Source organism: Papaver somniferum, chromosome 2, assembly GCF_003573695.1.
Source record: "Papaver somniferum cultivar HN1 chromosome 2, ASM357369v1, whole genome shotgun sequence".
In the NCBI taxonomy this organism is placed as follows: domain Eukaryota; kingdom Viridiplantae; phylum Streptophyta; class Magnoliopsida; order Ranunculales; family Papaveraceae; genus Papaver; species Papaver somniferum.
Window position 1 is genome coordinate 133,645,865 of NC_039359.1, and position 9,409 is coordinate 133,655,273.

The following is a 9,409-nucleotide window of genomic DNA, read 5'->3' on the forward strand; positions in this document are numbered from 1 at the left end:
TAATGTTCAAGTATTTTCCTTGATACTCAACTCGAGATCCCAAACCTTAGATATTCTAAATATATTTTTGATATTAGGAATTTAGATGATTTCCATATCCTAGATGATAAGCATATCTCTTGTCGCTATATTATTCAAGTATATGGTGTATACTAGCTAATATTATATTAGTTGTCATGAAAGAGATATTTCGATATGAAAGTTGGATTACAGTTGGAAGAGAATATTTTTTCAGTTAATGAACTGATGTTATCTTTGAGATTTATCGAACTCCATGATTGCTTGATGGTTCGTGGACAAATTAACCATTTTTTTTGGGCTAACCTTATGGTACATAAAGCTTATATCGATAAATATGCAGGTACACATTCTGCTTTGTAATTCAAAGAAAACTTCTCATATACTTACGTAAATTAATTTGTATTGAGAAGTTGAGATTGTTATCAAAGTAACTCATAAACAGGAAACTAAATCATGAATATATATTTGATTGTAAGATACCTAACCTTGTTCGTCATTATAAATAGAGGACTTTCTGCATTTTAGAATCTCAATCCTGGCACGCTTTGTCCTAGTTGCGGCCAGATTCCTCCTCTAAAGACCTAGGTTTCCTCGTGAAATTGTGTTAGGTTACGAATTTTGAAGTCTTCACTAAAGGATTCGTGATTTCGGTCAGACTATCTTTTACTTGATAGTTATTGATTTTTGGAATCTTATCTTGATCATCTTATTCATTGTATATTATAGGGTTTGTCTCTTCTGACATACGACCATTCAAGAACTACCGATTAGGGAATAAGACTAATAGAAATTTTCTTTTCGTCTCAGACTTTGCAATTCCACAAGTTTCATCTTCGTTCTTAGATTAATCTTGTGAGGTAGAATTGATCAGGCATCTCTATGACCTTTTGAAGAGAGTAAGTTAACCTGATTGAGGTTTGCTTGATATATTATTTATCCTTGAAGATCCGTCATAAGCAAACAGATTTCCATTACCTTGTTCGTATATATTTCTGAAGGAAATCAATAGGCTATCCGTTAGAGCTGAATAGTTAAAAGAATTCACTTCGACTGAAGAAACTCCTATGGGCTTGTAAATTACGTCTGCTAGGGGAATCAAGTGCGTAAGGTCTTATGATATCCAAGAGACATAAGGAGCATGACTGAAGCTGAATTGCTCGGCGGGTCGGTTCGGTCTCAACTACATGATTCTCATACTGCAGTTGCATGACCTAACGCTTAATTGGATAGAATGTGAAAAAGCGGGGGTCTAACAACTACACCCAATATTTCGATTAGAAATCTCTATAGACTAACTCCAATATACTTTTAAGATAATCAACTAGACAGTCAGACTCAATCTTAATAAAAAGTATATCAAGGAGTTATATCCCAATTTCTCGATTCAATACTTACTCAACCAAATAGAATCTGCGAGTCTAATTGAATACAAGAGAAATCACTTGAACGGTACCAAAGACCAATGTTCAAGTATCAATCAATTTCAATCAACAATCGAATGTTGGATTTACCAATTGATCGATTCAACGCACAACCTGCGATATTTCAATTATATAACAAAATATAATGCGGAAAAGAAATAACACAGACATCAGAAGTTTTGTTAACGAGGAAACCGCAAATGCAGAAAAACCCCGGGACCTAGTCCAGATTGAACACACACTGTATTAATCCGCTACAGAAACTAGCCTACTACAAACTAACTTCGGTCTGGACTGTAGTTGAACCTCAATCAATCTCACACTATTCCAAGGTACAGTTGCGCTCCTTACGTCTCTGATCCCATCAGGATACTATGCAATTGATTCCCTTAGCTGATCTCACCCACAACTAAGAGTTGCTACGACCCAAAGTCGAAGACTTTAATAAACAAATTTGTATCACACAGAAAAGTCTACAGGAATAGATAAATCTGTCTCCCACAGAAATTCCTACGAGTTTTGTTCATTCTTTTGATAAATCAAGGTGAACAGGAACCAATCGATAACCCAGACTTATATTCCCGAAGTACAACCTAGAATTATCAATCACCTCACAATAATCTAAATCGTATGATGGCGAAACTAGATATTGTGGAATCACAAACGATGAGACGAAGATGTTTATGACTATTTTTATCTTGCTTATCGGAGAAATTAATCTCAAGACAATCTTACGATTGTACTCAAATACGATAGAAACAGCAAGATCAGATCACACAATTACAGAGAAAATAGTTGGGTCTGGCTTCACAATCCCAATGAAGTCTTCAAATCGTTAACCTACAGGGTCTCGATAGAAACCTAAGGTTAAAGAAGAATCGACTCTAGCTTATACAACTAGTATCACACAGGAGGTGTGGGGATTAGTTCCCAGTTGTTAGAGTTCTCCTTTATATAGTCTTCAAATCAGGGTTTGCAATCAATGCTACCTTGGTAACAAAGCATTCGATATTCATCGTTAGATGAAAACCTGATTATATTCAAGATAATATCTTTCAACCGTTAGATCGAATCTTAGCTTGTTATAGAAACATGAAATGTAACTTCATTTAGGTTTGAGTAACCGTACCTAAACGTGTACGAGTCGTTGGTTCAACAGTAGTTAACAATTGGTTAGCCATATGAGCACTTTCATATCAACCTTATTCTTCTTTACCACAACTAGTTCAAATGACTCAAATGAACTAGTTAGAGAGTTGTTCAATTGCTTAGATCTCATAGAAGTATACAAGACACAATCGAAACAAAAACAGTTTTGATTCACTCGAATCAATTCATGAACATTATAGCCACGGTTTGCAAAGGTTGCATTCCTTAAAATATAAATGTCTTAGTTCACGAATTAAATTATTATTAGAAAATAACCTACTTAAGTACGCATACTAGTACGCGGACTTAAGTACCCGGAATAAGTTTGTTTTCAGTTCACAAACTCCAGCAGAAATTCACGGGATGTGAATTTCCGACAGTACGCGTACTGGTACATGTACTTTAGTTCCGGTTATCCTGAGCAGCAAAGTACGCATACTTTGGTTCAAGGATATTAGACTTACACATATATGAGTTGTCTCACAATGTTTATATCCAACCATGGTTATGTATTCTAAACTCTCATTTCAATCATTGAAACATTCTTAGAGAACGTTATATAGTTGTTGTTCACAAACTATTTTTCGTCAAAGCGATTTTCAAGTGATTGAAACTAATATGAATTTCGTCACTAGTAAAATGAACTTGGCCAAAGCGAAAGCTTACCGACACATATTTCGAGAAATAAATAAGAGAGATAAACTAAGCTCAATATATTACATGTTTATAATCATAGTCTATATAACAATACGACTTTTGTCTCAAGATAGGAGATAAATTAGACTTTTGAGTGATAGATAAGTTCAAGTCTCCACATACCATTTTGTTGATGAAGTTCCACCAGTTCCTTGAGTAGTTCTTCGTCTTTGCATGTTGAACACCGTGGAGTCTAGAGCTCAACTACACTTTCTATCCTAGTCCGAGACTTAGTTATTAGTAGACTAGAAATGAAGACTTATAGTTTTGGCAACTAAACTTGATAAACAAGCTTGAGATAGCAACGCTTGCGAGTTCGACCGAGCAGTGATCTAACAATTTCCCCTTTTGTCAATTTTACTGACAAAACTATCGATACATATGGAATACAAAATAAATAAACTTTGCAGCTTCTCTTCCACATGCATGATCTCCTTGGTTATTTAACATTACTCGAAATATTTGTCACTTCCAAGTACTCCAATGATTCCAAAGGTTGTAAGTTCAGCATCATCGTTGTTGAAAATCTGTAGCCATAACAATGAGAAAACAAAAGCTCTCAATCGTTGTTATACAGTGACATAGTATTATTACACATCATCAAAGTTCAATTGTATCACCAACTTCGACACCAATACTATGGTGATATGTATCACTCCCCCTTAGTCAATACTCCATCTCACATGGAAACCACTCCCCCTTACATAATGATCCGAAAACCATATGTATTTGTAGTGTGAACTACACAATAATTCTCCCCCTTTTTGTCAATAAAATTGGCAAAGGTACGAAAACTAGTGGGATCCTAATGAAATTTCCATAGAGACACTTCATGACAAAAAGAAAGTACATATCAACTTTCTAGATGCAATCATATATCCGAAGTTAAATGCATTCATCAAGGAGTTTATAAAGATACAAGATAACTCCTATAATATTCCACATCCACTCCCCAAAAAGATTTTGCAATTAAGCACCAGTTCAATCAAGAACTCTCCCCCATAGAATGTCATTCCCGAAAGAACAACAAGAGCGACCTTACTTTCACAAGAAAAGAAGGATTTCTTTGGACAACACAAATCACATAAAAATATGAATTTGTATCCAAAATAATCAATTAAATTAACCACAAGAGAACCCATGATTAATTTAATCGGAAATGCTCAACATAAGAGAACTTACGGAGCTGCACAGTACATACATAAGAAATATGGATCCAGGAAGATCAATACTGTGGAATAGACAAGGATTCATTCTATTTTCCATCGCTATTTGCACAATGACATACAATAGACATAATCCTTGTAAACAAAAGTTTTATCCTTTCTTCCATCAAATAATGACATAAAGGCTTTAACTTTTGTAAGTCAAAAGTTCATTCAATCTTTTATCAATACTTGCATATCGACATATGAAGGACTTAACTTTTGACCACGTACGGGACAATCATAGTTCACGGACGCAAACACACATATCCCATAAAAAATTGCAATATATAAAACCATAAAGATTAATACTGCAGAAATCATCTTCCAAACAAACTTTAGAATTTAAGCAAATAAATCTAAAAACATTGAAGATGAAAATCATTGGACATAACTAAGTGTAATCACAATCATGGCTAATCCAAACTCTAGTTATTCTTCCTAAAAACATAAGAATAGAATTCTCATAAGAATATTTCCTAGACAAAATAAAATCAACAAGCTAATGAACAAAGACAGACTCCTAGACCATCAAAACCAAACATGAACTGAAATCACATAAACGTTTTGGAATCCTCACGAGTCTTGAGGTCTTTGAGCTTGTGATTAACAACATTCGCTGCATCTTCAGAGAAGATATCTTCATTGATAAGCTCTTTAACATGTGTCTTTATGAGACCAAGGTCAGAAGTAACCTTTTTCAACTCAGTTCTTAACACATCAAGACTCTTCAAAGTATCAACGAGCTGCAGTTTTGCTTCCTCAAAATATTTAAGAAAATCATGAACCACTTCAGCAGAAACCATATCCTCATTCTCAATATCCTGATGTGTATAGGCATAGTAACATGAGGCATTAGGATGATCATCTTCTACTAGGTTCTTTTCTTCCTTCCCTTGGACTCGAAACCAATACCTTTGTCAAGAAAACCTTTTGCAAAACCGCTACAGTCAGATGAAGACATTCTTGACAAACCACAAAATAACTCAGAGTATGTGTACGTGACTCAAGGGTTTTGTTATTTAAAATGTTTCTTAGGGAAGGTAACTTTTAGGATTTCTAAAAATTGATTCGTGACAGTAACACGGGTACTCGTACGAACACAACTTGACCCATCACCAAAGGTACGCAACCGGTCGTATTTATTTTATTTATTTTTTAATACGACAAGACATAATTTCTGCTACGTGAAAATTATCACAAGATTTTTGGCTCAATAAATTTTATATCTCCATATAGATATATTTAGAGCACACAAATAACATACAACAAGGTTGCAACGAAAAAAAAAGAACAACTTCAGACACAACCAATATTTTAAGCAAAGTTGTCTGTAGAAAATAGTTTAGCTATGGACGATAAGAAAATAGCTCAACTAAACAGAAAGCAATTTTTCCAACAGTATACCTGATTATTAACACATCTTACTCAACAGGATTTTTATGAGTAAGTTTTGAATCCTTGTGATTAATTAGCACAAGTATGAGCTCTAACCTCATTAGATGAAATATGTTTACGGTTGAGTCTCTTTTTCCTTTCGAATCTAGGAAGGAATTTCTTTTGATGTAAGAAATTATCATAAAACTTACTGTCATCAAAATACGAGACATAGTTTGAGTTCTTACCAGAAGAATTTTGACTGGAGGAAAATGAAAACCTGTTGACGATTTCTTTATAACCTTCAATTATCACCTTTAGGTTATTTCTCATATCATTATTTTTCTCCTTCTTCTGAAACCTTGTTCACATCAAAGGTAGCCATATCTCCCTTCTTGTCAGGAGTGAATTCCGGATCTCTCCTTAGACGATTTTTGTTGAGATGTCCGCTATGCTTCTGAGTATTTGAGGAACTCATAGAACTGACTTTCCTAGTAGAATACACAGGGTGAGTACTGAAACCAATTGGTTTAGACATACGAATGTCAGTTAGTCCTTTGAAGATTAAATCTAAGGTGTGTTGAAGTCGAACAATGAAATTGTTATTCACCCAAGAGTTTCTCTTTAGCTTAGCAGGCCCTTTTGAATCACAAAAGAGACATACTTTCTGATCATGAGGGTGATTAGAAAGTTCCGTCTTAACATCATCGTTTGAAGATTTCTTCCTCCCATGCGATGTGCAACATCCTTGATCAATGGAGATTACATGCACATTTTTTCAATTGGAAGGTATTCCGGTTTTACTTCTGAAACTGAAACTTTCTCAGTTTTTGAAACATCCTTGAATCGAGAGTTTATTCAGGCGATGTTCGATTTCCAAAGCATCCTTTTTGAGACTTTCCTCAAGTAGGGTACGTGAAGACTGATCTTCAGCGTTTTTGGAATCACAATCTCTTATTATACCAAGAAGAACATTGTCATTGTTTTTCAACCGATTAAATATATCATCTTGGATTCTAACAAGATTTAGAATCAGTTCACTCTCTTCAGTTGTATCCCTTTCATCAACGGAGGTAGACTCTTTTGAAGGGTAATCGGAATAACACAAATCAATGTATGTCTGTATCGTCAGAACACTAGGTTCTTCTATATTTGAGATTGACGAATCTTTCTCTTTGATAGATATTGTCGAGGACAGAGCTTTTATTTCTGGTGATGCGTTTGCCGGAGATATTACTGCCGTCCATATAGTCAGATCGCTACAAACACAGACTTATAAGGTCTTTAAACGTGTTTTTGCTCTGATACCAATTGAAAAAACGGGGATCTAAAAACCACACCCAATATTTCGCTTAGCAAAATGTATGGAATAACTCCAAAATACTTTTAAGAGAGTCAACTAGACAGTCAGACTCAATCTTAATAAAAAGAATATCAAGGAATTATATCTCAATTTCTCGATTCTATACTTATTCAAGCAAATAAAATCTGCGAGTTTAATTGAATACAAGAGAAATCACTTGAACGGTACCAAAGACCGATGTTCAAGTATCAATCAATTTCAATCAGCAACCAAAGGTTGGATTTACCAATTCATTAATTCAACGTACAACCTGCGATATTTCAATTATATAACAAAATATAATGCGGAAAAGAAATAACACGCATACCAGAAGTTTTGTTAACGAGGAAATCGCAAATGCAGAAAAACCCCGGGACCTAGTCCAGATTAAACACACACTGTATTAAGCCGCTGCAGACACTATCCTACTACAAACTAACTTCGGTCTAGACTGTAGTTGAACCTCAATCATCTCACACTGTTCCAAGGTACAGTTGCGCTCCTTACGTCTCTGATCCCATCAGGATACTACGCAATTGATTCCCTTAGCTGATCTCACCCACAACTAAGAGTTGCTACGACCCAAAGTCGAAAACTTTAATAAACAAATTTGTATCACACAGAAAAGTATACATGAATAGATAAATCTGTCTCCCACAGAAATATCTACGAGTTTTGTTCCGTATTTTGATAAATCAAGGTGAGCAGGAACCAATCGATGACCCGGACTTATATTCCCGAAGAACAGCCTAGAATTATCAATCACCTTACAATAATCTAAATCGTATGATGACGAAACTAGATATTGTGGAATCACAAACGATGAGACGAAGATGTTTGTGGCTATTTTTATCTTGCCTATCTGAGAAATTAATCTCAAGACAATCATATGATTGTACTCAAAATACGATAGAAACAGTAAGATCAGATCACGCAACAACAGAGAAAACAGTTAGGTCTGGCTTCACAATCCCAATGAAGTCTTCAAGTCGTTAACCTACAGGGTCTCGATAGAAACCTAAGGTTAAATAAGAATAGACTCTATCTTATACAACTAGTATCACACAGGAGGTGTGGGGATTAGGTTTCCCAGTTGTTAGAGTTCTCCTTTATATATTCTTCAAATCACGGTTTGCAATTAATGTTACCTTGGTAACAAAGCATTCGATATTCACCGTTAGATGAAAACCTGATTAGTTTTAAGCTAATACCTTTCAACCGTTAGATCGAATCTTATCTTGTTATATACACATGAAATGTAACTTCATTTAGGTTTGAATAACCATACCTAAACGTGCACAAGTCGTTGGTTCAACAGTAGTTAACTATAGGTTATCCATATGAGCACTTTCATCTCAACCTTATTCTTGTTTACCACAACTAGTTCAAATGACTCAAAAGAACTAGTTAGAGAGTTGTTCAATTGCTTATATCTCATAGAAGTATACAAGACACAATCGAAACAAAAACAATTTTGATTCACTCGAATCAATTCATGAACATTATAGCCACGGTTTGCAAAGATTGCATTCCTTAAAATATAAATGCCTTAGTTCACGAATAAAACTGTTTTTAGAAAATAACCTACTTAAGTACGCATACTGGTACGCGGACTTAAGTACCCGGAATAAGTTTGTTGCAGTTCACAAACTCCAGCAGGAATTCATGGGATGTGAACTTCTGACAGTACGCGTATTTAGTTCCGGTTATCCTGAGCAACAAAGTATGCGTACTTTGGTTCAAGGATATTGGACTTACACATATATGAGTTGTCTCACAATGTTTATATCTAACCATCATTATGTATTCTACTCTCATTTCAATCGTTGAAACATTCTTAGAGAACGTTATATAGTTGTTGTTCACAAACTATTTTTCGTCAAAGCGATTTTCAAGTGATTGAAACTAATATGACTTTTGTCACTAGTAAAGATGAACTTGGACAAAGAGAAAGCTTACCAACACATATTTTAAGAAATAGATAAGCGAGATAAACTCAGCTAGAAATAGTACATGTGTATAATCATAGTTTATATAGCAATACGACTTTTGTCTCAAGATAGGAGATAAAGTAGACTTTTGAGTGATAGATAAGTTCAAGTCCCACATACCTTTTTGTCGATGAAGTTCCACCAGTTCCTTGAGTAGTTCTTCATCTTTGCATGATGAACACCGTGGAGTCTAGAGCTCAACTACAC